Here is a 9207-nt window from a genome sequence, read left to right as displayed (position 1 = left end):
TTTAGCGGTAAATTTTAGTTTCAATCTGTCATTTGTGTAAAAACCAGGCGAGCCGCTCAAGGCCGCGTAACTTTGGTAGGATTTGTTGGCTTCAAATCCTACCAAGGAGATTGACTTCTAGCCCTTCGGGCTTATACTTCATTGGTCTTACGTCTTACCCTATATCTTTCGACTGAGTGCATTTCTAGGAAAACTTTCTCCCAGTCGATAGTAAAAGCATAATTAATTACCGGGCCTGCGTGAATGACTTAGTCTGTTTGTTCGAAATAAGGGGAGATCTGTTTTGCCTAGACTATGGATCAATAGACAAGAATGGGACACAGAATGTAAATGATTTGTCATAATATATTTGAAATGTAGGGCCGGCCCTGTAGGAGGATCTATATGGTTCGAAATTGAGTACAAGTAGAACTTGTAAGAACTGTGCCGAGTTCTCTGATTGGACTCAGAATGTCTCAGACTAGTTGTCTTGGTTACCAAATAAAATACCTTATAGAAAAATGAGATCCCTTGTCGTCAATGATTTGATTAAACTGATACATGAATTATAAATTTGATTGAATCTTAAAGCCCGACCTTTTGTTCTCGCATAGAAGCCAAAAACACTGCACACTTTCTTTAAACCACCAGACTTTAGGTGACTTTGGACAGCTGGGGAAGATTTCATTGACCAGAAGTAATTGTACACGATCTAGTCAATCGGTATAACTCTTAAAATAATAAAAGAATATACAACATAAATACAAACAAAGCAATAAAAATTAAAATATCAAAATAACAAAATTCAAATGTCGTTTGATCTTTCACAGATTGCTTTTTGACTTTTAAAATCAGAAGAAGGCAATAAAAACAAAATAAAAGTTTTTAATTCTAACATTTGTTTGATCTTTCACACGAAAAAATGTCTTTTGCAAGAATAAGAAATACATTTTGACCTTTAAAATCAGAAGAAACAAAAATAAAAACAATTCTAACATTCGTTTCTTCTTTCACACGAAAAAAATGTGTTTTGTTGGAATAAGAATTGCTTTTTGTCCTCTAAAATCAGAAAAAAGAAATAAAATTAAAAACAATTCTAAAGTTTGTTTGATCTTTTGTCCGAAAAAATGTCTTTTGTTAGAATAAAAATTGCTTTTATTGCTTTCAGACCTTTAAAATCAGAAAAAATAAATAAAAATAAAAACATAATTCTAACGTTCGTTTGAGTCCTTAGCTTTAACGATCGGATGGAACAAAAAACAAAAAAAACAGAACAAAAAAAACAACCATGACTTCATATGGCTCAGGGTTAAAAAAATTCCTAAGGTTGCTATTAATATACGTAGCTTATTCAGAGAAGGTCAATGTAAGCCCTTATAACTTTATAAACAAACCTTTCTCGAAGAATTGCTTTTTATCTTTGAAATTAGAACCAAAAAAAATATAACAAAACACAATCCAAACGTTCGTTTTCATAAAATGGTGTATTTAGCTAAAATCAATCCAGAGTTTTAAATGATATCCATCCCCCATGAATTTTTGGATAGAATGTTAATAAAATCTTCCCGAAACTCTCCGAAAGTGGCGTATACAGCAGGGAGTTTCAGAAGGGGTCCACATGTGTGGGCGATTGGTCTTCTAGTAAATGTAGTCATGTCTTTTACATATGAAACATTAATTTTGCTAACAACGATAACATCTGCACCTGTTGAAAATCTAAGGAACTTCTTTATTACTGAAAGATCCAAGCCCCTGATAAATCGCTTTAAAAAATCAAACACATCACGTTCAGCATCGCCTTCCGGTGTTGTTTCGAATAGGGCAATCACCTTTTTAGCTGTCGGTTCTATTCTTTCATAGAGAGCTTTCAGGTTTTCCTTTGAAGAAAATTCATATCTGTCGCTGAGAGTTTCAAAAGATTTTGACCAACAGGAAGCCATTATAAATGGTTTTTGAATCAGTTCTTGTTTAGCAATTTCTGTAAGAACTTCTTTGACGTTTTGAATTGTCAACATCGATCTGCACTTAAATTGGTCTAATAGTTCAATCATCTCATCAGATTGCAACACAGAGGAATCACCATTCAAGGCAGCTTCTAATAACTCTTTTTCGTCGATGGAAACAAAGTTTTTGAAGGAGGCAAGCAATTCTTCGTCATCCAATTCACCAAATACGCAGTAAGAAATAAAAGATGGGCTCAGCATTGGTGGAACATAGTTTACATCGAGGAATCCTTTTACAAAAATAAGACCTATGGCTTCCCACTCTGCTTTGTATAGGTCATGTCTAACGTATGGTACACGTTCTCTCTCTCCAACCAGATAGCTATCGGTGACATCAGTCCAGAAAGAGGCATACACATCTCTGGTAACTCCAGTTCCTCTTCCAACCTCAATAATCCCCCGCGGGTCCATAAACGCAAATTCAAGTACGTCTGCCACTGCAACCTTTACAAACAAATTAAAGTAACGGATACTTTAGGAACTAATTTTTGCTTTTTTGGGTGTCAAGCGCAAAAATTACTTTAGGCGTACAAACTTTCGCGAGCAGAAACTTTCGCGATTTTCGCGAATTTTGGCCTTTTTTCGCGAAAGTTAATGTCTTTGAGAATTTTTACTAGAGCAATTCGCGAAAGTTTATGCTCACGAAAAATTCTTAACAAGGTAGATAATCTGTAAAACTTCAAAATTAAAATAGAAAATAGTAATCATGGTTTTTTTTAGACCTTAAAAGCCTCTCATTAAGTCAAAAAAAAAACTGTTTCAATCAAATTCAAGAAGTATTTGTCCCTCTGAGTCATTTTTTCGTGTGAATTTTTTTTCTCCTCCAATTCGCAAAAGTTTAGTCCTAGTAATCTCATGGTTATGAGGGAAATTCGGGATAAATTTCCCGAGGTAAATTTAAAACATTTCGAAATTTGACCGAGGGTAATTTATCCAGAATTTCACGAAAACAAGCATGAGATTCCTGGTTAATCTCATGGTTTGGATTGAAATTCTAACTTCTGGAGGACGTCAATTTAACACTGGAAATCAATCTGAAACTTTAAAAAGAGGTCTCAAAAAAGTCATAGAAATGCGAATCGAGTTTTAATTGGATAATATCCCATTTACTTAAGCCTTCAAAGTTAGTAAGAAATTCGAAAAAGGTGATGAATTTCCAAACGATGGAAATTTCACTTTTGCGGGAAATTACAAAATCTAGGAGGGAAATTACAAAAGCTAGGGGGAAATTACAAAAGCTAGGAGGGAAATTACAAGTTCGCAGGAAATTACAAATTAACGTAAGCAAAAACGTCAATCGAATTTCAATCAACCATGAAATTATGTCATAAATTTCGCGATTTTTTGACCTCGCGAAAGTTTCTGCTCGCGAAAGTTTGTACACTAAAAGTAGTTCCCCAAAATAAAATTTTGTCCAAAAATTTCAAAAATCCCTGGGAAAATAAAAGAATTTGAGAAAAAGTGGGTGTCGAGGGAATTTGGAAAATGACATGTCAAAATTTAAGTTTATCTTTCCTCTTTACCATGCAAAAAAACTTTCCGAAAATTCTTTTTCACATTTTGAGGAAATTCGTGGTGAACCCGGTGAAAGGCTGAAAATTTAGGGAAACTGTAAAACTAATTCACCATACCTTGTTATCAATAAAGTTTCTTATAAGGTCTTCTTTGACAGCTGTTCTTTTGATAATTATTTCATGATAAACTGATTGTGCTGATGGAGAAGAGCGGAGGACAGGGGGTAGACTAAAGTCCAAGTTTGTTGGCGGTGTTGGTATTATCGACTGAGAATTTGGTTCTGGATTTAAAAAGTTTGATGCTGTAGTTAATGGTGGTGTTTGTATTACCGGCTGAGAGCTTGGAACAGGGCTTGATGCTGAAGTTCTTGGTGGAGTGTTCAGCAATGAAGCAAATGGTGGAAGATAATCAGTTTCACAATGATCAAATGATGGAATTTCGTAATTGATAAGATAACCAGTTGCCTTACAATTTTCTCCTGTAAAGAAAAAAAAAGATGGCACAAGAAGGTTCACTACAGATCTGGTAGTTGGAGTACAAATCATTTCCTATCATTTTGCTTTTAAAACAATGCTCTTTTAAAAAACGATGTCACTTTATCTAATTAATACTGTCTGTCGTAAAAAAAGTATCACCATTAAGACAAATCGTATTTTGGTGTGTGTAGTGATGTGATGTAACTAAATATCCTTAGAGACAAAGTTAACATTTCTATTTTTTTCAGAAAAAGAATGCACAAGAAGAATCAAATAATTATTTTAATGGACGATATTGATGAAATAACAAATTGTGGCGATATTTTTTTTACTGACAAAAGGTAATATCATGCGGCAGGTACAAAATGCATAAAACATAATGCATAATGCATAATGCATAATAATATTGTGTAATTTAAAGAACGATGTTATATTTTCTGAAACTCTCCTATGTAGAGGCTAAAACCGCGAAAACCTCTTTAGAAGAGTTTCTTAAGTAAACATTCCATCATCCTCAGACATGATATTTCTTTTCGTCCGACGAAAGAGAAAACATTCATAACACAAAGGGTTTTCCGTCAATAAATAAAAGAGAAGATGCAACAGATCAGGTCAGGAAGGTTCCCCCCTTCCTCTTTCTCAAAAAAGGTAAACACAGAAACATTCAAATGTAAAAGATTCAATTCTATTTTCTTTGATCTGCTTTTGCATGAAGCTCTTAATTATTTGGCTTCTAACAAACTTCACATGGTAAAACCCGTAAATTTTTAGCAAGTTCGAAAAGATCTCTGGAAAACCCAAATCGTTTTCGAGTCAGAAAAAGTAATATCGGGGAAGATTTTTCGTGTTTTTTTTACACTACGTTCTGTAAATATAACTATGAAATCAAAATGGCGACAAGCATTTTCGTGGATCAATTTTTTCATCATCCAATTCAAATTTACAGCTTTCTACCTTTATTTTTGGTAGAAAATTATTTGTTTTTTTGAATCTTTCAAATTCTCCTTATTATGCTTCAAATTGACATTTTTCAAATATTAGATTTGCATTGCCTATGCATTATGTTTATGCATTTGGACCTGCCGTAATATCATGCCAGATTGGAACTTACATAATTTAACAAGTGATACTTTATCGACCACATGGTAAACTAACAAGAAATTTAAATTGGAAATTTAACACACATTAAACGCTTTCAAACATGGAAGTATTGAAAATCACTATTCAGTTCATGAATTTTTTCAGAGACGAATGATATGTTGTCATGAATAATATCTGATAAAACGGTCATATTTCTTTACTGTGCAGTACTGTGTGAAATCAAGTGCGTATTACTTATAGGTAATGAATCAACGGATCCTGCACTAATGTACTTCCCAGTTTTCTCAAAGGTAACGAATCGAGTGGGAATTGAACCCACGACCTCTCGCTTGCCGCTTGCCATTGATTCGTAGAATTCAGGTACCGGATCGTGAACATTGAGCATGTCGCTCGGTTCAATTCCCACTCGATTCGTTACCTTTGAGAAAATTGGAAGTACACTAGTGCAGGATCCGTTGATTCATTACCTATAATTTCATTACATTGTTATTTTCATCAAATATGCTAAAGAATCATGGAAATCTGATAAGTATACTCTAAAATATGAAGAAAACCCATTTTACACCAGTTTTCCGCTGTTTCGGCGAATTCTAAGGAGTTCCAGATTGAAATTAAATAATTTCCTTGGAAATCAAACAATGCTAAATTTAGGGCATCACCACAAAAGTACCTTTTTTGTGTAAAGAAATAATCAAATAAAATGAAAAAATGCCACAGAAATATGAAAAAACTGCGATTTCCGGTTCTACAGAGCAGAATTTTTTTTTTCAAAAACGGTTTTTGACACATTGTTGACAGCACTAATACGCATCTGTGTACAAAAATTCAGGAAAGATCTCAAGAAAATCCAAAAAACCGCTTTTTCAGGACATTTCCGGATCTGGTGACCAGTAAAAATTCTATTAGTATATTCTTGAAAGTATAAAGCAATAAAGAAACTCAAGAGAGTGCACTTAAATGAATTCTTAATAAATTCACAGTGTAATCAAAAAAAGGTAATTCAAAATGATAGACAAATCACTGGACCATTCACTTCAATTCACTATTATAACACAATTTTTGAAAAGATGGACTTTTAATAAGCCTGTCTTGAATTAAGGAAGTGATTTCCAGTAAGAAAGATACCTGTACAGATTGCATCTTGGCAGTCATGAGGCTGAGCATTTTCTTTACCAGGTTCCTCTTCCAAGTAGTCATTATCAATTAATTGAAGGACAAATTTTGTCTTGGAAATAAAAAGACCTTTTCGTTTCATATAATCCCAAAGGTTGGTTTTTCATCCAAAGGTCTTTCAGCTTGATCAACTATTTCGAATGTACAATTATCTTTTTCTTCGTGGAAACAGCTTTTACCATCTTCAGAAAATAGTTCTATGGCTTTATTTTTAAGTTCCTTAAACGACAGTGGTTCATTTTCTTCCCATTCAACATAACGTGCACCACCACCTTCATTGGCCTTAACAGTTGTAAAGCTTTTCTTGATGGGACAATACCTCATCCATTTTACGTAGATGTGCTTTGCTTTTCCAGTTTTTGATGTCGTAGTGGAAGTAGTGGTGGACGAACTACTGCCTCGTATCCGAGACAGCAAGTTTCCTAATCTTTTTTCAGTTCTCTTCTTTTTTTTATCTTGTTTTGGTTCTTCTTTTTCTTCATCATCTGGTATTCTCTTTTTATTGCGCTCTCGCATATATTCATCTACTTTGTCCTCGACAGCTTTTTTGAAAAGAGTGTCCATTTTTATGTTAACTGTAATAAAAAAGAAAATAAATTCAAAAGGTTACTTTTTGTAAACACATGGTAATGATGCTAATCAATTACTTTTTTAATCTAATTTTCAAAAATATTTCTATCTGCAAAAAAAGATGAAAGTTTTCTCCCCCACAGCATGACGTCACACCATTGCTCTCATGGAAATGGTAAGCTTTGAAATAAGGGAACATTTCTAGGGAACTCAAGCAAAAAAGTATTAAACAAAAAGTTATTTAAAATCAAGATATTTATTGACTGAGAAGGAACTTTGACTTGTAGTTTCTCTGAGAGTTGTAGAAGGTATACAAAAAAAATCAATATTGTTATATTTTGACCAAATGCACTCTAGTGCTCTCAAGCAAAAATGCAGCAAAACGTCACTTAATTCAAGATATGACAGCTTTTAAAAATTTGTTTTTATCACGTGACTTTTTTTTGGCAAAGAATTCTAGAAGTAAACTTAGAGTAAAGGAGAGTTATGCCTAGAATACAGCTTTGTCTTTATCAAAAAGAATCTTGTAACGTAACATAAACAGGGGGGGTCAGTGTACTAGAAGGCAGCGTGTATGTGTAGTACAAGGTATTTTTCAAAACTTGACACCCACCCACCCCTGAAGTACACCATATTACATGGTAAAATCCCAAAGCCACCCCATACCCCCCATTTACTACTGGGTACTACCTGGAAAAAATCGGAAAATCGGGTAAACATTGTTACAAAAATCAGGAAATCGGGGAAACTTTTTTTCGGAAACACGGGAAATCGGGAAATCGGGAAAACTTTTTTCCAAAAATCGGAAAAACAGGAGAATTTTTCTCATAAATCCAAAATGCGTGAGAAATTAAACTTTTCAAAAATTGCGTGAGGACATGTGGAAATGCGTGAGTCTCATACCCCTTGCGTGAGAGTTGGCACCTCTGATGTTTGAATGTTCCAATGTTTACATTGACTCGATAAAGCTTCATTTCAGTGGGATCTGGTAGGATTTCAATTCATTCCAAGAAGTTCGGAAGAATGATCTTGGACAAACTTGGCTCGATCAATTTATAATAGAACAACTTTACATTTCTATTTTAGCAGATAATTTCTGAACCTTTTTGTTTCCATACTGTTAACATCGATTTTGGACCCAACACCCCTTTTTTGGTACACAGGTAGTAAAAACCAAAATCGATTTTGGACTCAAAACCCCAATTATAGTACACAGGTAGTACATGACAATTTTTTTTCTCAAACACCCACCCGCCCAAGGATACATGCCACCTTCTGGTACACTGACCCCCCCTCTGTCATAAATCAAAAAACTGAAAACACAAAATTTAATCTACAATTGAACAATGTAAAATTTTAGGGTAAGAATCCTAGACATCAATTCTCTTTTGAACGGTTAGTGTAAAACGCAGGTCACGGGTCACAGGTCATACAAATTACAGACAGGAAAACTGTAACGCACTTGTAACATACAACTCATAACATAAGCTCCTGAAAATATTATATGTAATGTAAATATAATATCAAAATATGTTATTTAGGAGACTTAAATGACAAATCATCAACCCCAAATATTGACAACAAATGACACTTTAAATTATGTAAACAATGATGTCATCTCAAAAGTATGAGGTTTTTTACACCAATTAACAATAAAATATTCTTCATGCATAATAGGATACTGACACTGCAAGTGGATATAGATTGACAGGTTTTGAAAACAAGAAATACTCCAAGAGAGCTGTTTCAGAGAGCTATCTTTATATTTATAAAAACTAGATTGCTGACGTGTGGAAAGGAATGTCGGCGTGACTGATCCTTTTGTTTCGATAATAACATCAAAGCGGGAACTAATTTTCTTCTCGTTTCTTTCTTTCCTTTTTCTTTCTCATAACTTCAAACTTTCCCTCAGACTTACCCAAGCGTGGTTAGCTCAAGTGGTTAGAGCTTCTGTCTCATAAGCATGGGTTCCTGAGCATGCATCGAAATTATTAAAATGCACGCGAAAGTACTGCTAAGTAATACGCCGAAAGCTGGCCAATCAGGCCGAACATAAATATAAAAACTATATTGTAAGGTTGATTCTAAAAAAGAATAGCCGTTTCTTTAGACGACTACGTTGTACGCACCAGAGAGTGCTTACTCTTGGTACCACACCTGACTCTAGACTTTGTCTTCATCTTGCCATTCTCTTTTTCTTTGTGTAGTTGTTTGTGTGAATGTTTTGTCTGTTTTGTATCATATTTGTTGGTATTGTCGGTCGAGCAATTGGGGTGTGATGGTGTTTCAGTTTTTGCTGAGATTATGTTGAGGGTAGTGTAGCCTGGAAATCCAAGCGTTAAACTTTTTTCACAGTCTAGTTTATGATATTTTTGCTGCTTGTTTAACGC

Source organism: Clytia hemisphaerica, unplaced genomic scaffold (genome assembly GCF_902728285.1).
Source record: "Clytia hemisphaerica strain Z4C2 unplaced genomic scaffold, Clytia hemisphaerica genome assembly, whole genome shotgun sequence".
NCBI lineage: Eukaryota > Metazoa > Cnidaria > Hydrozoa > Leptothecata > Clytiidae > Clytia > Clytia hemisphaerica.
Note: the sequence above shows the minus strand (reverse complement) of the source record.